The 22,630-nt window shown below is 44.0% G+C and overlaps 1 protein-coding gene across 3 annotated transcripts in view; it reads right to left on the minus strand.

The window, feature by feature from the left end:
* Positions 1-18,127, minus strand: part of CCDC122 (coiled-coil domain containing 122) — a 108,728-nt gene extending 90,601 nt beyond the window's left edge. For 2 of the 3 annotated variants that reach the window (XM_068267770.1, XM_068267768.1), the window contains exon 1: positions 174-304. The gene's annotated coding sequence lies outside the window, so the exon portion shown is untranslated. Of the gene's footprint in view, positions 1-173; positions 305-18,071 lie in introns of those variants that run through there. The other variant, XM_068267769.1, reaches the window with a different exon arrangement.
* Positions 18,128-22,630: the final 4,503 nt, after the last annotated feature.

The raw sequence follows: 22,630 nt of genomic DNA on the forward strand, positions 1-22,630 counted from the left end.
TCCATGGCAACGTGAAGTGAATCAATCATGTCACACGGGGGAACTGGTCAATCAAGCGATCTACAGGTGATGGACGTGGTGGGAGCCTTCCACCACACACACATAGTCAAAAGTGGCTTACAATTGGACATTGGGTGGGGTCTGCAACACGTAAAAGTGAGTCCTGTACCCACTGCTGTCTCCAGGGTAACAGCGCTGGCCAATCAATAATTAAGAAATGGGTACTGTGAGAGGCTGCCTTCTGTATTCTGTACTATTTGCTGGTGCTGCCCCTGGTCCTTTCATCCCCCACACCAAGTGTGTGAGACCCAGCCTTCTGTAACTGCCTGGAGCTGCTGCTATGTCATTGGACAAGGTCTGGCTTTTTGCTAGTCACACACTGTTCACAAACGTTTGGTTAACGGACTGCAGCTGCCTGTAGCACAGCACAGGCAGATGCCAGCTGGTACTAATAGTGCAGTTATCCTGACCACTTTCATTTGTTTGGACACTTGCAAATAATGCCCTGCAAATAATGCCCACTGTCTGCAGGCCGCCCCTTGTTTATCTGGTGCCCTAGGCCATGGCCTATGTGGCCTTGCCAGAAATCCGGCCATGTGTGGGGGGATAGTTAAGGTTAGGCATGGGGAGTATTTTTTTTTTTACAAATAAGTTTTATTGAATCTTTTTTGTTTTAAAGCACAACAAATAACATACATTTACAACATTCCCCTGAAGAACCCCAACATCCCTCCCCCCCACCTCACCCGGTCTTGCTTGCATGATCAGAGATAACCAAACGTTTTTAATTGTAAAATGCACTAGTTCTGTGAATCATAGTCAATACCTTGGTTTTTGAGGTGTTCTATCCATGGAATCCAAATACTCTCAAATTTAAGAGGGCACTTCCTTTGAATGTACGTTAATTTATAAAATGGTAAGGCAGCGTTGACCATTGTGATCCATTCTTTTATTGTTGGAGGACCCTGTCTAATCCAGTAGGTAATAGTAGTTTTTCTGGCATAATAGCATAGGAGATCCCAAAGTGTCAGCAGTCTCCTATTGGGAACTATATCACCTGCGATTCCTAGTAAATGTGTTTTAGGACTAAGGGTAATCGGTCTTTCAAAGATTTTCTGAAGAAAGTTGTTTATTTATGGGGAGTATTTTTAAGGGTTCTAAGGAAAGTCTCAGCTAACTGGCATTCCTTAGGGGAGAACAGAGGCAGAACTTTCCATGCTTGCAGAGTTTTTGCACAGCAGAAGCAACTTGCCGAACCTCTATGCAGCTCCCAGCAGCTTTCTTGCATTCTTGCATGCATATGGCACACGGCGTGTCACCTGACCCACATCGGCTCACATACACGCAACTGGGAGCTGCAGGAAGTGTAGCAGGCAGCGGCCAGAGGTTCTGTAAGTTGACACCACTCTGCCCGGGGGCGGCGGTTAGTGTTAATTTAGCACCTGTTGCTTGACTTCTCAAGCAACCGACAAGCACATGTATCCAGCATCAAGCAATCCCAGCCTGTGCCTGATCTTAGGGGTCTTACTGAGTGTGTGTGTGTGTGTGTGTGTGTGTGTGTGTGTGTGTGTGTGTGTGTGTGTGTGTGTGTGTGTGTGTGTGTGTGTGTGTGTGTGTGTGTGTGTGTGTGTGTGTGTATATATATATATATATATTATACTAGCAGACCCAAGCTCGTTTAAAAATGGGTTCTAGGTCTGTGTTTTCTCGCCGCCGCCCGCTACCCGCTCCACCCCCGGCCGCCCGCTCACACGCCCGCCTGGCTCCCTGGCCCCATCCTCCTGTCTCTGTGAGGCTGGGTCCGTGCTGCGCACATGCGCAGTAGCAAAAAGCACGGACCCAGCTACACAGGGACAGCGTGGCGCAGGCACACAGGAGTTTTATTATAGAGGATATATACTGTATATACAGTATGTGTGTGTGTGTGTGTGTGTATATATACAGTATACATATATACAAATACACACATACACACACAGACAGCAATGTTTTATTTTATTGAGGGTATCTATCCAGTTTCAGTCGCACACAGAATTACACCGCACTCAGGATAGATAGAAAATGGTACATGCAGGAAAGGGTATAATAGTAGTTTCAGATGTAAAAGTGCAATGTCACACAATCGCCAATCACATTTAGGCCACACTAGAAATCGCAAAGCGTTATCGTAATCGCTAGTGCTTTGTGTCAGCATTTTGTTTGCGATTTGTGCTCAGTTTTCTAGTGATTAGGGTAATTCATATACTACGTATTGGAGCTCAAATGCTCACAAAATGTTGTTTGTCCTGCGTGTGCGATTTCTAAAAACGCAAGAGCTTAGTGGGCTTAAAACCATTGACTTACACTAACAAAGCATTTTTGAAAGCGCCGGCAATTGTCGGAGCTTCAAAAATGCATCCAAAATTGCTGTAGTGTGTCCCAGCCCATTCACGTAGTAAACAGTACTAGAGTCAGTGCTGCCATTCTAAACACATATTGCTGCCTGTCTGACGGAAGCTGTCATTCCACACACAATCCCTATGAAAATACTCCCACCATGAGATTTCTTCTGCCTGGAAAGCTATTTATCCTGTAATTTAATTGTACTGTTTTTGCAAACCTCTTCCCAGTATCAGGCAGACAGTCGTCATGAAGCTGTATTATGTGCTGTTTGCTTTCAGTAACGCTAACGAATGTCTTCCTCTTCTTTCCTTTCTGGTGACAGAGGTCAGTTTATAAAAATCCTTTAATTCCTTATACAGTATGTATTCCTGCTGGCTATGCCATATTTGTATGAAAGCATCTTATCAATATTTAAGTACCACTGTCACGTAAAATTTAAAAGACATACACAAAATTACATTTTCCCCAGAGAGCAATGAAATATAAGTTATTTTTCTCCTATGCTCTGTCCCATACAGTAGGTAGTAAAAACCTGTCAGACCTGACAAATTGTGGACTAATTCACCTCCTCATGGGAGATTCTTAGTATTGCCTTTACTATTTATAAAAGCGCTTACTGGAAAGAATCTATACAAAGATGTCAGCAAGCTACAATGCTCACTTGCACACTATTTTGATAGTTGGATTAGGCATCTACCATTCAGTAAGTGCTTTTGGAAAATAAAAAAATAACCGAGAATCCCGCATGAGGAAATAGACTAGTCTAAAACCTGAAAGATCAGTCAAATTTTCACTACCTACAGTAAATGGCAGCAACAGAGGAAAAAAAGTACTGTATAATATATTTTACTATGTGAGAAATTTACATTTACATGTATGCATTGTAAATTTTACAATTTTTCAGTTTCACTATATATGTACTTTAATCTAGGATGTAAGATGCTGCTGGGAGATTCGGAATCTATAGCAATTTTGTGAGCCACAATTCAACTCAGAACCCTTCTGTAAAGTAACATTCCGGGCCTGCTCTCCATAGAGCAGGACATGCTGATTGGGACTTTGCTAAAAAGCTAAACAATGTCCTTGGATGGGGAAAGGATATCTGAAACTACCTTGATTTGGATGACCATTATTAGAAATGTTTTTTTTTTCATCAACCAAAAGTGTTTATTGAGAGAAAAAATTAGTGCAGTATAAAATACAAGTATACAAGGAAGGAGAAAACAGTGGCCATTGTATGCTGGCAATCAGAAGATATTATACAGAGTAAGTAGTCTACACACTGGTCAGGTATGTACATTAAAAAAAAACGAGAATTATTCAAAAGAGATATGGAATCGTGCGCCAAAACAAGGTTACACGCAATGAAGACAGAAAGAAATAAGAAACAATGGATTAGGTAGGTTTAGTGGTTTAACCATTTATCCCAAATTTGGTTAAATTTATTTGGACATTTTCTATGGGCATAAACTAATTTCTTAAAGGGCAGATGTTTACACACTCTAGCCCTCCAAGCTTCAAGGGTAGGGAGGATCGGCGATAGCCACCTGAAGGTAATACACTGCTTAGCAGCAAATAGGGATTCCATGATCAAGACCTTGTCATATTTAGGGGTGTCTTCGTGTAAAAGATTGAAAATGCAAGTTTTGATGTCTGGGTCTACTGGAGACCCCATCAAGTCATGCAAAAAGTCAGTGACTTGTTTCCAGAAATCTGCGAGGTGGAGAAAGAAAGGGTTGTGAGCAAAACATTTAGGGCATGAGGCTGATGCAGAGGGAGAAAATTTTAGCAGTTCGGATGGGGTTAAAGTGAACCTCCGGACGAAAAATCTACTCAGCAGAACTGAAAAGGCTTGGCGTTTCTTTAACAGTTTCACAGCATCAGAACTTTGTTTTTCTTACCAAAGCATCATTTTCAGCTGCATTTTTAGCTAAGCTCCACCCATCAAAGAAAAAAAGCCTGGGCTTTTTTTCCCTGATGCTGTGCAGAGCATGATGGGATTTCCTATGTTGTTATTCACGTTGCCTAGCAACTGGGAGAGGTGCTCAGGACACAGGACAGTTGGAACTGTGTATCATGGAACTGTGTATCATGCTCCCTGTCACCTCCTTTCAACCAAAAAGATGGCTGCCATCATGAAATCAAACATTTGCCTGTTCTTTTAAAACAGAGTGGGTAAGAGATTATATTACCTATCTATTTTAATTAACATAACTAATGTAACTTAATGACAGTATGTTTGTTTAGGCTGAAGTTCCTCTTTAAGTAGCTTTGATGCAAAGTATACACTTGCGTGAGTCGCTCACTGACACAGGGAGAAACCAGTTTAAGGGTGGAGAGGCAATCCTCCCATTCTTCCCCCCAATTGGGTCCACCTGGACAGGGAATTCTGTATTATGTGGGCAGACTGATGTTTCAAAAGCAACGAGTATACTATCCCTATGTGGTGTTTTATATTATTAGAAATGTTTACAGTGCTTCAGTGTGGGAGTGTCCTCAGCGCTCTCTCTATTTTTCTACAGGCCCCTCCCCACTGAATAAGTGGGTGGCACAGAACAGAACAAAGGGGTGGTTCTTCCATGAGGAAATGTGAATCATGTGCTTCAGGGCTGCAACAATTAGAGGGCGTGCACTCCCCATCTCCCCTAGATGCGTGGCATCGCTGGGATCCGTTAAAAATAGCACCAGAGTCTACAGTGTAAAAATGGCGCCGCATTAATTTGCATTATAAAACGATACTTATCGTTTTATGAGTTAAAAATGGCGCCGCACTAAAAACGATATTTATCGTTTTATGACTTCCATAAAACTATAAATATCGTTTTGAAATGTAAGTCATAAAACGATAAATATCATTTTGAAATGTGTTGAATATGGGGTTTGCTCCCAGTGTGTGTGTGTGTGTGTGTGTGTGTATATATGTATTTGTGTGTGTGTATATATATATGTGTGTGTGTGTGTGTGTATATATATATATGTGTGTGTGTGTGTGTGTGTGTGTATGTGTATACATATATGTGTGTTAGTGTGTGTGTGTGTGTGTGTGTGTGTGTGTGTGTGTGTGTGTGTGTGTGTATGTGTGTGTGTGTGTGTGTGTGTGTGTGTGTGTGTGTGTGTATACAAACACACCTAAATAAATACACACACACATATACACACACACACACAAACACACGCATATATAGATACACACACAGACACACAAGCATACACACACACAAACACACACACACACTCACACATATATACACCCACACATACACATATACACACACACACTGTATACACACACACACACACACACACACACATATATATATTTCCCTGGTGCTTCCATGGCAGCATACTATGGGTTACAGGCCCGCCCCTTAACCCCATTGGACATATTAACTATAAAATGATTGATGAAGCATAGACCACCATTCTTTTTTCTTTGTCCTCCCTTTCCTATGGACATATTTGTTGCTTACTTTAGCTAGCCCGCAGGGTTTATCCCTTTCCCTGTGGAGGACTCCAGTAAGTGCTAAATGCACTTCAGTGAGGGCCGGCTCCGATCCCGGGTTTCTACACTTGTTAGGAGACAAGTTATAAGGTGCCACGCTGCGCATAAAGAATCTTGGCTTTACCTTTCCTTCCTCTTTCTTGCTGTACTCATCTCCTTTGGTGGCTGTAGTGGAGACGGTTCTGCCGGATGGGCTCCGGCGGCGGAGGATGGTCGCCTTGCTGTGGCAGAACGCGAGGAGGAACGGGGCGGCTGGGCTGTCGGGGGACGCCGCTCGGAGGGTGGAGCGGTACGCTATGGCGTCCTCGCGCGCGCGCGAGATGTTGGAGGCTTTTCTCTCCATCCTCTGTTCCGCCCCTTCCGCCCTTCTGCGGGTAGCGGCGGCCATCTTGTGTGTGGGTAGGGAGCGTCTGAGCATGCTCGGACGCTCCACTACTATTTAAACGCCCGCACTCGGCCTGGAAGGTTGCTTTTCTTAAAGCTCCCGCCTGTGGTTGCTGGAAAGCCTTCCAGGCATCGCCTTTTCGGGGATATTGACCTGCTGTGCTGCATCTGGTCACCCTATTATAAGTCTATTATAGGTAATTGCAGTTTTATTATAACAGTAATTTCTGTTTTAAAAAAAAAAAAAAAAAAAGGAGGGGGAAAGTGCTTCTACTCTTCTTTATTTCTAATTCTTACCTATTTTCTCTTTATGCGTTTGCAGCAAACAACTTCCCTGATGGGGGGCACGAAAGTTCGGAAAAATGATCGTAGGTATGATGAAGCTACCTGTTGTAAAAAAAAAAGGAGGGTCAATGGCTTTATTGAATACTAATTAGTATTCCTCTCAGCCCTTCTAGACCTAAGACATCGAGTGGACAACGTTCCAAGGAAGCATCAGGAAACTACCAATCAAGCTCTTCATATCATTCTACTTCCAGAAAAAGTCAATCAAAGTCACGACGAACGACGCCACAGCCTTATTACAGATCAAGGTCAAGATCCAGGAGTCGTTCGCCCTCTCCTCCGAGGAGACAGTCTCCACCTAAACCACGCGCTTCTGATTGCTGGATGTGTGGCAGGAGAGCAATGACGGGGAAAATAGTGTGTGAACGATGTTTGCAGGAAAACACTACTAATCCCGCAGAAGACTCATCTAGAGTATTGCAGTTAATCAGGCAAGCAGTGAGAGAAGAGATATCTGCCCAAATGCCGACCAATACGTCAGGATCCAGTTTGGGGATACCTCAAAATCCGTCAACTTCTCATGCGGCTGAGCCAACCGGGTCATGCCCAATAGACGTTCAAGTGTCAGAAGAATCTAATTCAGATTCTGAAGAACCCATTGCCTTCCAATACTCGTTAGTTGAACCGCTAATTAAAGCGATAAAAGACTCAATACAGTGGACTGACCCAGATGATGAATCCATGGAGATAGGGAAATACTATCCGCAATTAGCCAAGGTGGGACCTGCGTTTCCCCTCATGAAGGAGATTAAAGGAATTATGGAGGAAGAGTGGAAGAAGGTAGAAGGGAAGACGTCCTTTGCCAATAGATGGGCGAAACTTTATCCGTTAAAAGACTCTGATGGCCATTCCTTACTGTCCGCTCCATCAGTAGATGCTTCAGTGGCCAACTTAGCTAAACACGTGACTCTTCCTTTAGATGACTCGGTCCCATTTAAGGAACCTTTGGATCGTAAAATGGAAAACGACCTCAGAAAAACTTATTTAAATGCAGGAGCTGCCTGTAAGACATCGATTGCCCTTACCTCTTTGTCGCGAGCAATGAAAGTTTGGACTAACAATATAGAGGAAGCGGTTAAGTCAGGAGCTGAGGTAGAACAAATAGTGTCAGCATTGGAAGATCTCAAAATAGCTGCGGACTTTGTTGGAGAAGCGGCCATAGATGGGGTCCGAGCCTCCTCGAGGGCAATGTTGGGTACAGTAACTACCAGGAGGGCTCTCTGGTTACGGTCATGGAATGCTGACTCAACCTCAAAGCAAACATGGGTGAAGATTCCCTTTAATGGAAAGAATCTCTTTGGGGAAAAGCTGGACTCAGCAATCTCCAGGAAGACTGGAGGAAGATCAGGTGACATTCCCCAGGACAGAAGAGCAAGAAAGCAACGCTTTACACAAAAATCACAGTTTCAGAAATTCAGAAATATTAAATCGTATAAACCTGGGAAGGAATACCAGAGGAGATGGCAGGGGACTCAGTCATCGGTACCAAAATCTGCAAAACCTGCTTCGACTGGTCGTCAGGCTCAGGGAAAATCTTTTTGAGGCCTTGTCCGCCCACACTCCGCCTGTCGGCGCGAGGCTAAGTTCCTTCGCTCGAGTGTGGGCGGACAAGATCTCAAACCCATGGGTCTTGTCGACCATAACCCACGGTCACAGGTGGGAGTTCAAGTCTGCCCCGGGAAACATCTTCATTCCAACTCACCTTCCTGTTTCAAAAGAAAAGAGATCATGTCTTCTTCAGTACATAAAGCTATTGTTGCAACAGAACGCAGTTCAGGAGGTCCCGACCTCACAGAAAGGCAAAGGCGTCTATTCACCTCTCTTTTTAGTTGCCAAAAAGTCCGGGGATTGGAGGCCGGTGATAGACCTGAAGAGATTAAACAAACACATTCTTCTTCCCAGATTCAAAATGGAGTCTCTCCAATCGATAATTCTTTCTATTCAACCAAACGATTTCATGACCTCTATAGATCTAAGGGACACCTACTTTCATATTCCAATACACCCTCAGTTTTCTCGGTACCTGAGATTTGTTCTTCAAGATCTTCATCTACAGTTTGTGGCACTCCCCTTCGGTCTGTCAACCTCTCCAAGGACATTCTCCAAGGTGCTTCAAGCTCCAATAGCTCTTCTCAGACAGAATGGGATCCGCATATTTCACTACCTGGACGACATTCTCATAATATCAACATCCAGGGAGAAGCTGTTGTCGGACACAGAATCAGCCCTACTACTCCTGCAAAGTTTAGGTTGGATAATCAATGCTCAGAAAAGTCAGTTATCACCTACCCGTACCATGGTTTATCTGGGAGCATATTTCAACACAATCGACAACACTGTATCTCTTCCTACAACGAAGATTCCTTCAATTCTCCAATGGGTTCAGAAAGCTCGTACAGCAGTATACTTCTCGGCCAAACAATGCCTTCAACTCTTAGGGACACTGTCTGCAACAATCCCGATGGTGCGCTGGGCACATGCTCATATGAGAGGATTCCAACTTCCTTTTCTACTTCAGTGGAACAAAAAGGATATGCATCAATCGATAAGGATTCTGCCGCAAATGAAGATGTCACTTCTGTGGTGGACACGTATAGATCACCTACAAAGGGGCTTTTCACTTCTTCCAGTGGAGTGGGTGTATGTCACCACAGACGCCAGTCTCTTCGGTTGGGGTGCATGGTGCCAGAATCGAATGGTGCAGGCTCAGTGGCCGTGTCAGCCTGTCGTAAAAAATTCAAACTTCTTAGAATTGAGAGCAGCCCGTCTAGGCCTCGAGGCATTCAGTCACTATCTTCAGGGGAAGTCAGTCTGTATAAGAACGGACAATTCAACCACAGTAGCATATATCCAACATCAAGGTGGAACACACAGTCAAATTCTTTCTCAAGAAGCAACTCTACTGTTGAATTGGGCGGAGCAAAATTTATCGCTTCTCAAGGCAGTTCACATTCCTGGTCATCTCAATACCAAAGCGGATTTCCTATCAAGGAATGTGATAGACAACAACGAATGGTCCCTCAATCAGAAAACTTTTCGGCTAATATGTCAAGTTTTTGGGAAGCCACAACTGGACCTTTTTGCCTCAATATACAACAAGAAAGTGCATCAGTTTTTCTCCCGCTTTCCGTCACCAACAGCCCTCGCAGTAGATGCATTGTCCCAACCATGGCCACCGGTTCTGCTATATGCTTTCCCGCTGGTTCCCTTGATATTTCGCTTTCTGCGCAAGACCATGGTGGAGAAGGCAACGGTACTGGCAGTTTTACCTTATTGGCCAAACAGACTGTGGTTTCCGCTTCTGTTACAGTTAGCCCATTCACAGCCGCTGTTTCTCAAGAACTCTCCCACCTTGCTAACACAGGGACAGTTTCTTCACCCGGATCCAGGCAAACTTCATCTAGCAGCCTGGATGTTGAAGGGCAGAGGTTTGCAAACCTAGGATGCTCGCAGGCAGTAGTCGACACTCTTCTTAAAGCAAGGAAACCATCGACTAACTTAGTGTACAAAAAAGTGTGGAAGAAATTTGTGGAATATGCTGCAAAATCTAATTTTGACCCCGTATCAGCTTCAGTGTCTAATGTTTTGGACTTTCTCCAGGCGGGTCTAGAGATGGGCCTAAGTTACAATACCCTGAGAGGGCAGGTCACAGCTCTCTCCTCTCTTTCAGGACAGAGATGGGCGATTAATCCAGTGGTCAGGCAGTTTCTAAAAGCCGCTTTAAAACTAAAACCACCCAGAAGAAATTTCTTCCCAAAGTGGGATCTGCCGATGGTGTTGGACTTTCTGAGCTCTGCCCCTTTTTGTCCATTGCAAGATTGTTCCTTTACTAATTTAACGTACAAATTAGCTTTCTTATTAGCAATCACGTCGGCAAGAAGGGTCTCGGAGCTAAATGCTTTGGGGGCCTCTGACCCGTACATTGTGTTCTATCACGATAGGGTAGTTTTACGACCAGTTCTGGAATTCCTTCCCAAAGTGGTCACTGTTTTTCACCTTGATAATGAGTGGACTCTACCAGCTTTCTTTAATCATGAGGATCCTGCTACACCTCATCCACTGGACATAGTTTTAATACTGAAACAATACTTGAAGTTGTCTCAACCGTTCAGACTTTCTCAACGCCTTTTACTAGTTCCAGTGGGTTACAGGAAGGGTAGAGAGGCCACTACGAGGACTATTGCCACATGGATTCAAAAAACTATATGTAATGCTTATAATGCCAAAGGTCTACCTCCTCCTCTCCATACCGCGGCCCATTCGACCAGGGGTATAGCATCTTCCTGGGCTGCAATGGCGGGAGTCTCTTTAGTCTCCATCTGCAAAGCCGCGGGCTGGAAATCGAGCAATACATTCATTGACCACTATAGGGTTGACCCGTCTGTTCTTTCTACAGTGTCTGTGGGTCGTTCAATTATTACTACTGCTACTATTGCTTAATGAATACTATGTTTATCCCTCCCTCTGAGATTTGTAGATAGTTAAATCCCATAGTATGCTGCCATGGAAGCACCAGGGAATTTGGAAAATTTAAAATACTTACCTAAGGAAATTTTCCTTTCCTGGTGCAATTCCATGGCAGCATGCGAACCCACCCAGATGGGAGGACGATAGTTACAAGAATGGTGGTCTATGCTTCATCAATCATTTTATAGTTAATATGTCCAATGGGGTTAAGGGGCGGGCCTGTAACCCATAGTATGCTGCCATGGAATTGCACCAGGAAAGGAAAATTTCCTTAGGTAAGTATTTTAAATTTTCCAAAATATATACACACACTCACACATATATACACACACACACACACACACACACACACACATACAGTCAAAAATGGCGCAGAGTAAAAAATGGCGCACCGTTCTGCAGATCATAAAACGCTATTTACCGTTTTAATGTAAAGGAGAGGCAGCGGGCAGTAGGCTGGCAGCGGGGGTCGGGCTGGAGGAGAGGCAGCGGGCAGTGGGCTGGCAGCGGGGGTCGGGCTGGAGGAGAGGCAGCGGGCAGTGGGCTGGCAGCGGGGGTCGGGCTGGAGAGGCAGCGGGGTGGAGGGAGTAGGATTAGGTAGCATGTGTATACATTACATTGTCCCGGCCGGCGATCGCTCCTCACTTCACAGCTTGCACGAGTCCTGCATCCAGCCAATCACCATGCGGCTTCAGTTTCCGCATGGTGATTGGCTGGATGCAGGACTCCTGCAAGCTGTGAAGTGAAGGAGTGATCGCCGGCCGGGACAATGTAATGTATACACATGCTACCTACTCCCTCCACCCCGCTGCCTCACCAGCCCGACCCCCGCTGCCAGCCCACTGCCCGCTGCCTCTCCTCCAGCCCGACCCCCGCTGCCAGCCCACTGCCTCTCCTCCTGCCCGACCCCCGCTGCCAGCCCACTGCCCGCTGCCTCTCCTCCAGCCCGACCCCTGCTGCCAGCCTACTGCCCGCTGCCTCTCCTCCAGCCGGACCCCCGCTGCCAGCCCACTGCCCGCTGCCTCTCCTCCAGCCCGATCCCTGCAAAAAAAAAAAAAAATAACATATAAAGCGATAAATATCGTTTTAAGTGCAGCGCCATTCTGACACTATTGGCGCTGTGCGCCATTTTTGCCTGTCCCCCACACACACACCCAGGAAAGGAACTTTAAACTCTCAAAAATGAAAAGTATTGTTTTTCATAAAAATGATAAATACCGTTTTTCGTAAAACGATAAATATCGTTTTTTTTTTAAATATCGTGCGTAACCAGGCGCCATTATTTGGCTGGCGCCATTTTTAACTGGACGCCCCATTACTCACCTGCTCTCACCGTTCCAGCGATGAGATCTCCGTCCGCCCGTCCAGCAACCTGTATCCATGGCACACGTAAGGCGATTGGTTAGAGGCAATGAACAGTTGTATATCTCTGAAAAATTATCATACCTGAGCTTTTGCATTCTGCAGTTTTAACCTTGTAAACTCTGGAATGTGACACAATTATTTGCCTGCAGTGTTCTGGAACTATTACTGCTGATTAAAGGCTAAAAGATGGAATTTACAGTACACAAAAATGTCAAGGGAACCAACAATCCTACCATACACAGAGGAACACATTTCCTGCACTTCCCATGAGCAGATACAAAAGGGTGTTATTTCAAACGTGGATTCAAAAATCTAGCAATAAAAAAATAGTAGCCTATTGTCATAACCAATAATTTATATCTACAGCAAAGTCCCCATTATTCGGAAATCAGGCAAACGGAAGTCTCAACTAACTGGCATTCCTGAGGGAATATTGGGGACTCTTTAGGGGGGTTGCTGGCCTTAAAGGGAACCTAAACTGAGAAGGATATGGATTTTTCCTTTTAAAATAATACCAGTTGCCTGACTCTGCTGCTGATCCTGTGTCTCTAATACTTTTAGCCACAGCCCCTCAACAAGCATGCAGATCAGGTGCTCTGACTGAAGTCAGACTGGATTAGCTGCATGCTTATTTCAGGTGTGTGATTTAGCCACTACTGCAGCCAAAGCAGAGGCGGGACAAGGTCCTCCAGCACCCAAGGCTGAGACACCAAAGTGCGCCCCTCCATCCCTGCCACCCCAGCCGTCACACACTGATTGCTATTAGACTAAGAGGTGCCACAGGGCCCACAACCTCCCCAACACCTTAAAGAGGAACTCCAGTGAAAATAATTTAATATAAAAAGGTGCTTAATTTTTACAATAATTATGTATACATGATTTAGTCAGAGTTTGCTCATTGTAAAATCTTTCCTCTCCCAGATTCACATTCTGACATGTATTACATGGTGACATTGTTACTGTGGGCAGATTATGTAGCTGTTCTGGCTTTAACAGACAGCTATAAACAGCCATTTCCTGTGTGTGTCATTGTTACATTGTGGCAGTTTGCCCAGAGTACCGTACGGTACCAGAGCCTCTTGTGGGAGGGGTTTCAGCACAAAATCAGTCATACAGCGCCCCCTGATGGTCTGTTTGTGAAAATCATTATATTTTTCATGTAAAAGTGGGTATCAGCTACTGATTGGGATAAAGTTCAATTCTTGGTCGGAGTTTCTCTTTAATATCTAGTTATCTGGTTTGCAGTCACTGCTATGTATCCCCTTTTCTTATTTCTTTCTGCTTCAAACACAATTAGGAATGTCAGCTGAATGAATTGTGCGCCCCCTCCTACACTGCGCCCTGAGGCTGGAGCCTCTCCAGCCTATGCCTCAGCCCGGCCCTGAGCCAAAGAGATCAGCAGGACTGTGGGGCAACTGGTATTGTTTAAAAGGAAACATCCATATCCCTCTCAGTTTAGGTTCCCTTTAAAATACTCACTGAGCATTCATCAACGCCCTGTAGCTCCTAGCGACTTACAGCGTCAGTGTCCTGGCGACATGTCACCTGACTCGGAGGAGGTTGGAAAAAGCGCCAGCAGCCTGCTAGGAGGTACAGGACGTTGCTGGAGGCTCGGTATTTTATTTTGCACGGTATTCCATTCTATTTTGCATGGTGAGGGAGGTTTGTGCTTTTTCAGCTGGTTGCGCAAGCAACTGGTAAGCACATGTATCCAGCATCAGGCAAACCCCGCCAGTGCCGGATACTATGGACTTTGTTGTATATTTTATACATTGGTTTGGCTTAGGAACAATACTCTTACTTTTGATTGTGTAATAACACTACTATGACAAGTACTAAGTTATGCAGCCATCTGAAACTAGAACACATCACTTTGGTCCTGGTAAACTACTCTATGCTGATATATGACTGATCAATAAACCACATCTGCTTTCACTGTTCATGCAATTTTTTTAAGTTGAATTTGAATCTATCAGCCAGAAAACAGGAACCTTTGCTCGGGTTATGCTGGTTATTTTTATGCACTAATAATACTTAATTACTTCCACTTTACTGACAGCATGCATCAGTGCAGATGTTCGCAAGGCATGCTTTATTGCCAGCCGAAAGAGCAATGAAAGTAAAGTGCTGAGTAAAAAGTACTAAATTTGTCAGATATCTAAAGATGTTGCTTGTATGAACTATGATTTTCTGTCTGTGACCTGAGTTTATAGCCTTGTAGAACACTCAGCCACAGCTGTAGCACCACATGTTGTTTATCTCCTTCTTGGCGGAATCTAAACTAATTTAGCTTGCTTTTAAAAAAAAAACCTCTAGCATATGTATGTGTGCTAGTGTGTGTGTTTATATACAGTGTATATATAGTTATTGAGCTAAAGGGCAGAAATAGAGATGTAAAATCACTGGGAAATCTTCTTATGAGCAGGCCCCGGGTAGATCAGAAGTGGTAATTGGCTCTATTGAAAGTTTTTTCTTCTCAAGTTGCCATCACCTGCCTATGTTCAGGTTTCCCTGGGCATCATATCACCTAAATACATACCTTCAGTAGTGGCCTTTGGGAAGGGGAGTGGGGAAGTCGCCCCAGGCTCTGCGCCACAAGCAGGGGCACTTACAGCGTACAAGCAAGGCACACACATGCTTGGGGCCTCCCTTTAGAAGGGGGGCTTTCCAAGCTGGGCTGCTTTGTGCTGCGCGGCCCATGACTTCTGCATCTTGTTTGCACCGTGGTCCCTTCTGCCATAACTTACATAACCCCAATCGAGCGCCAATCATCACTACTAATGTGCCACATCACCATAGTTACTTCCAGCCGGTGCCTTTCATAATGTCACAGGCGCTGGCAAAAATAACCATAAATGACCAGAGCTCAGTGGCAAGCAGAAGAGCGGTGAGGCTCGACGGTGGATGAAGGGGGGCAAGATGACCTAAGAGCTGGCACAGGGGGAACATAGGGGGGAGAAGAGGTGACACGAGGGGGACAAGAGGTGGCTCAGGGGTAACAGAAGGGACCTAGGGAGACAAGTGACGCACAGGGGGGACAAGAGGTGGCTCAGGGGAAACAGAAGGGACACAGGGAGACAAGTGACGCACAGGGGGGGGGACAAGAGGTGACACGGGGGGACAAGCACTCCTTGCTCTGCCCGTGGTCAGAATTAACACTATGTTAAATAAAACTTGCATTAGACCTCTTACACTAACAAACTTAATTGTTTTAAACAATAATAAGGCATATGGCATTGAGCCAGACTGCATTAGGCAGACTAGCCCATGAGCGTGGTGGTACAGTATATGGCCTACACTTATGACTCTAGGCCCTGCATATGGCACTCGCCCCAGGCCCTACTCTATGCCCACCTCTGCGTACCTTTTTCATTACTTCATCCATTCTTACTAATTTATTTTCTTACAAGCGGTAGATCATTTTTTTTTCTTTTCTTTTAAGTCTGTAAAGTTTTTTTCAGGGACAGAAGAAATCATTTACATTAGCATAGGCACAATTGATTAATATTCATTAATGAGCGCTTATTGTAAACAGAAAAGAAAAAAAGGAAAGAAAAGAAAAATTATGCAGGTGTAACCAAGAATATTCACAGATTTAAAAAGCTCTACAGTGATTATATTCCTAAATACTCTAATATCTGAGTATGCTATTACTTAGTTTGGCAACCCTTAATAAATCTTAAAGCAGTAGGATTAGCCATACTATGCTAAAAACACATATATAAGTAGATAAATACTTGATCTACTTACATAACACATGTATTGTACTGTCCACAGTTTGATTTCAGTGAATTTTATATAGTAAATGAAGAGAATTCTGTTCCTGGTGGGAACCATGTCTTTTGCCCACAGCTGAGGCTAAATACTGATGTCATTTCTTCCCTTAAATTTCTTTTTCTTTTCTCCTCCAATCGCTGAGTCACCTCAGCCTTGCTTGTAAACACAAGGGAGCAGAGGATCAGGTTTCAGATAAGCAGCTAGGAAGGGAAATAAAGGAAAGAGGAAGAATGTATTATAGATACAAAGAACCCCCAGCATGCAACTGTTTGGCACTGACTACTAAAGGGCCATTGCTCCTTAAGTATGCGATAAATCATAACAGCAGAAACAGTTTTGAAAGTTTTGAATGCAGGATTAGCATCTTTTTATCACTTTATCACTATGATTTTTATGGTGACACTCCCGCTTTAAACAATAAGTTTAAGCACACATCCATGTAATAAAATCTGATCTCATATACAATTCAGTCCCAATATATGTGCAATGCAGTCCAAGCATATGTATAGAACCGTGAATGTTCAGTCCCATGTATATATTCAAGCACAGTCCAGCCCACTGCTATATTCCGCTGTACATCTCATCCATAGACATTACAAATAAATTCGGGGATATCAAAACCACTCGAACAAACGGAGACAGCACACAAATGGCTTCAGTCAAATAACTGTATTGAATAGTTTGTAATAATTTGACTGAAGCCATTTGTGTGCTGTCTCCGTTTGTTCGATTGTACTGCACTGAGGCAGGAGTGGTGTACCTGCAGGAGGCGAGCACCGGCACGGAGGCCTAGACGTAGGCCTAACAAGGTGTGTGACAGGTGAACATTGGAAGATATCAAAACCACCACCATGGACACCCAGTGGAGAGCAGACTCACCAAATCACATTGGCCACTGCCAGACTGATCAAACAGTTCTTTATTCCAGGATGCCTTACTGTATCATGGAACCCAGCAAATTTTTGCTTCAGTGTATTCAGCTTAAAACTTTAAAATATAATGAAAGCCCCCATAGCATGATTCAGTAAAAACATGTAAAACTTATTTTAAAATGCTCTCACGTGCTCCAAAAAGATAAAATCGCCTAGAATATTTGTAAAGGCTCTCTCAGCGTGTGCACACGCCTCTCGCACTGCTTCTCTCCACACACTGTTCCTTACCTCATTCAATAGCAGCAATAGTAACACACTAAGAAGCCTGGTACTGTGTCTAGTGTCCATGCCCCTGAGGAGTCATGAGGCAGTGACAAAACATGTTGGGCAGGGAATAGGCATACCAGGAAGTCAGCAACAGCACATGGAGAGGAGCTGTCTGAGTGGCGTGTACACATGCTGGCAGTGCTGCAGCTTAGCCTAATTGGAGGAAACGGGGCACTGAGATCCCTGATGCACTGTGGCATCCTAGAGTAAAGCACTCTATGACTAGTCTGTCAGTGGAAGTGAGACTGTTCCTCAACGGTTGTCCATGGTGGTGGGTTTGATGTCCCTGATTTTAATTGGAATGTCTATGGATGAGATGTACAGTGGAATATAGCAGTGAGATGGACTGTGATGGGATATATATATATATATGCAACCAAGAGTATTGCTGAACATGCACAAAAGTATTTGCCCCCTGTTCACTGAGCTATATCCATAAAAATCCATCCTGTGACACAGTATTCACATTATTCATAGCAGTCCATTGAAAACCATCTTGTACTGCAATGCTGTATGCATAGTTTAGCACACATATAAGACCTGATGTACTTAAAGGGGCACTATGGCAAACAATTGTAACATTTAAAGTAAGTTTTTTCCAGAGTAAAATGAACCATAAATTACTTTTCTCTTATGTTGCTGTCACTTACGGTAGGTAGTAGAAATCTGACAGAAGCAACGGGTTTTGGACTAGTCCCATCTCTTCATGGGAGATTCTCAGGGATTTATTTATTTTCAAAAGCACTTCATGAATGGCAGTTGGAGTCCAACTGCCAAAAAAACTGTGTAGCGAGCAGGGAAGCTGGTCAGCATCATTGTTTAAATCCTTTTTAGGGAATATCTTTATAAAAAATAAAAGCCTTGCTGAGAATCCCCTATGAAGAGATGGACTAGTCCAAAACCTGTCCCTTCTGTTAGATTTCTACTACCTACTGTAAGTGACAGCAACATAGGAGAAAAGTAATTTATGGCTCATTTTACAATTTTTTGCCATAGTGCCCCTTTAGGTGAGATAAAATAGGCATTAAAGGGATGAGGTTTAATGCATAGGACCCATTGTGATAAGCAAAAATATAATACTGTGCATAGAATACAACATCAGATGTTCCCATTAGTAGGATGCTTTACACTGTGATGCTATATCACATCACCAATTGGATATCTGTCCACTATCCCATTCAGTATGATGATAGCCTTTAAGGATTTGTGTGTTACTGTACATTGAACAACCATCTGCATTTTATAGTATGAATCAACCAGTGCTGTTTTTAGGCACAGGCTAACTAGACAGATGTCTAAGGTGATGTCTCTAGGAGGGGGCATCACAGAACTGTTCTTATCTATATTTTTATGGAATTCTTATACACAGCACCACGGAAGATATGATGCTGGTGCTATATAAATCAATAATAATAATAATAATATACACAACTGCTAGTCCTAGTAAGAGTTGTTGTTTTTTTTTTTTTTTTCCCTGATGACGCAAGACTGCGAAACCGGTCGGGAAGGTAACAGGCGGCACCATTGTCTATTGATCTACGATTGACCATTACATGCGCGCTAATCTTCTGGGGTTCCCTGTTTATGGGCCCCGTATGTGAGTTATCGTTTTTATGTCTACTGCCTATTAAAGAAATGTTATCTAAATAAACGAGTTACGCTTAGATATTGCCGTTTTTGTTTTCCTATATAAATTCCTGAAACTTTACCTCCATACGGATGTCCACTGGATCTTCACGACGTCTGATGTTCCCTGGACGTTATCTGTGACCTGAGCCATTTCACAACCTTATAATGTGGGTTGTTGGGAGCTGGTAAGCCTTTTCTAGTTTTGATGTTTGGTGGATACCTACCTCTGAGCATTTGATATATTGTGGTGAAGAATTTATCATTCCCTACATACAATGACTTTCTAAACCTGCGCTGACCTTTGATGTATGCCTGACTTCTGAACTTTTGGACATTGTTCTTCTCAGCGGCGGTTCCATTGTCCCTTGGCGCCAATATATTTGCTACTAAATAATAATAATATACACAACTGCTAGTCCTAGTAAGAAAGGGATGGATGATAATTTTACCACAACACAAAAGGTGACTTGCCTGGGCCATCAACATTGCCAGAAACAGCCCTGGAATCAGCACATCCTCCCCATCTAATCTTCATCTGCGACACCATAACATGCTTCGCCTGACTGTTAATATTTCTCCTTGGGAGTCTGCATTTTCTGTTTACAAAAGTTTCCATGTCCATTTTACAGCCAAAGAATCTGCACGCCAGTTTGCAGGCTTTTATGAGTCGACATCATTGAGCAGGCTTTTCAGAAAAGCACTCATAAATTCAGTTTTAATCAAATAAATTGGCAATCTACATATTCAGCAGGCGTTTTGTGGGGTTATTTTTTTCCCCTTTTCAAATTGTGTGGCCATTGTTGCATCAGTAGAAGTGGGAGTTCAAGGACGTGGCATACTAAATAGCTATAAGGCGGAACATGGAAGCAAGCGTATTTTTTGATGCTTTGCAGTTTAAAAACTCCTTTGATGTCTTATATATCTAGCACTGCAGGCACAGCCTTCTAAAGAGTGTTTTTGGTTTGTTCCACAAAGCGAGGCACATGGACAAAAGGCCATTTTTGCTATTCACTCTCTTCTTTATGGTATTTTAGAACCATATTTTGCGGAAGAAATATTTTCAGTGTCGAATGCATAAAGAAATACCGAGCCAGACCCGGAGCACGGCACATCCATGAAAATTATTACAGCACGACCGCATTTATAAAATAACAAAAAAAAAGGAACATCAAGTAGAACCGTGAATGTGCCAGCGGAGCCAGAAAATAAACATCCAGTCTCCAGTATTAATCTGCGCACTGTGTCCATGCTCCACTTGCTTGTCAATTCTAATCAGACAACCAAATTCTATGGCGCTATTCTTATCAGTTTTGTTCAGCGCTCCACTTATCACCTTCCTTCCATTGTGTTAATATTTATGGAAGTCGCTAGTCTTGAGAAAGCAATAATGGCAACAATTAAGCTGCATTTGACTCCTTAATGCGTTTGACTCCCTTGCAGTGGGCAGAGCATTTAGTTTGACAGTCTGGAGGTTTCAAGAAAAACGAGTTGTTTTTGTGGTTTTTTTTAGAGTCAGTGTTTGAAAGAGTTACACGCTAATCATTCAAGTGGCTTCACAAGACAAGAAAAAACTAATTAAAATAATAATTAAAATAGTGACAGCTTCATAGGAAATGCATGGTTTGGGAGTGGTGAGGGAATAGTAGCAAAGTAGTGTGATTGGTTGCAGTACTGCCTAACAACACATGTGATTTGCTACTGAATTAGCAAAACTACAACATGCACAAGACTGAATAACAATCACATACATTATTGTTATTATTTAGCACCATTGTCTTCCATGTTGCCCTACAGTTAGATGATACATACAATCCATAAATACAGCTTCAGGGGCAAACCCAGGATTTTCAAAGGGGGGATTCCTGAAAGGTCTACCTCAGGCACACACAATGCAGTATAATAATATGGTAGGACATCATGCTGGATACACATAATGCAATTTCCCGTCTGACCGACAACGGGATCGATCAGGAGCAGTTTGGATATAGATAATGAGGACAGCTAACATTGGTAAAGAAGAGGAAAGTGAAGCATTCACACAGCAGGGCACAGGGCTGTGCTCATATCGGACTCTGTTAAGTTATTCAGAGTTGCTCCATGCTCTGTATGCTCTGTACACATGCTGCTGCTCCATGCTCTGTACACACGTTGCTGCTACATTCAAAGTCAACTGTAGCAGGGAAAGAAAGGGGCAGTGCTGTAAGCTGCAGGATGCCTGCAGATATTCTGGTGTCTCAACTTATGCCTGTCCCCAGACTAGAGATGGCTCGAACCTCTGATTTTAGGTTCGCGAACTTCGAACGCGAACTTCCGCAAAAGTTCGGTTCGTGCAAACTTTCGTGAACCGCAACAGACTTCAATGGGGAGGCGATCTTTGAAATCTAGAAACATTTATGCTGGCCACAAAAGTGATGGAGAAGATGTTTCAAGGGGTCTAACACCTGGAGGGGGGCATGGCGGAGTGGGATGCATGCTAAAAGTCCCGAGGAAAAATCAGGATTTGACGCAAAGCAGCGTTTTAAGGGCAGAAATCACATTGCATACTAAATTGGAGGCCTAAAGTGCTTTAAAACATCTTGCATGTGTATACATCAATCAGGTAGTGTAATTAGTGTACTGCTTCACACTGACACACCAAACTCACTGTGTACCGCACCGCAAACAGCTGTTTGTGTAGTGACGGCCGTGCTGGACTGGTGCGCACCATGGCCAGGGTGCAGACGATAGTGGTTTTCAAGCCCATATGGTTGCCGGGCCGAGGTAGCTCAATGACAGAACAACAGTGACTGTCCAGCTGATCGAATTTGGTCTGTCCACAATGAAGCAACGACCTTATTATCTTGGGTGTGCACCCTCCCGAGACACTCATATAGCCGGCGGTCATTGCTTCATTGTGATACGCAAGCCCCTTCACCGTGGCAAGGTAGCGATCACGAAGGGGAATTGACACATGTGCATGCCTTTTGTTTTGTTGTTGCAGCTGCAGTGCAGCCAGAAAAATTAGGCAGGCATGTACATGCTCAAGAAAAATTATTATAACGGCTGCTGCTAGCAGCAGCCTTAAAAATTTAGGAATCTGCCTGGAGTCCTGGACCCTGTTGGTGGTGGTGGAGAAGGCAGTCACACGGCGTGCAGGCAGAGATGCTGTGTGGGGACCGATTTAGTCATTGGGCAGGCAGTCACACGGCGTGCAGGCAGAGATGCTGTGTGTGGGGACTGACTTAGTCTTTGGGCGGGCAGTAGCCCTCCGGGATCCATGCCTCATTCATTTTGATAAAGGTGAGGTACTGAACACTTTTGTGACCTAGGCGACTTCTTTTCTCAGTGACAATGCCTCCAGCTGCGCTGAAGGTCCTTTCTGATAGGACGCTTGAGGCAGGGCAAGACAGAAGTTGGATGGCAAATTGTGACAGCTCTGGCCACAGGTCAAGCCTGCTCTCCCAGTAGTCCAGGGGTTCATCGCTGCTCATGGTGTCTACATCCAGACTTAAGGCCAGGTAGTCGGCTACCTGCCGGTCGAGACGTTGGTTGAGGGTGGATCCAGAAGGGCTAAGGTGAGGCGTTGGACTAAAGAATGTCC

The sequence above is a fragment of the Hyperolius riggenbachi genome, chromosome 2, assembly GCF_040937935.1.
Source record: "Hyperolius riggenbachi isolate aHypRig1 chromosome 2, aHypRig1.pri, whole genome shotgun sequence".
NCBI classification, from domain to species: domain Eukaryota; kingdom Metazoa; phylum Chordata; class Amphibia; order Anura; family Hyperoliidae; genus Hyperolius; species Hyperolius riggenbachi.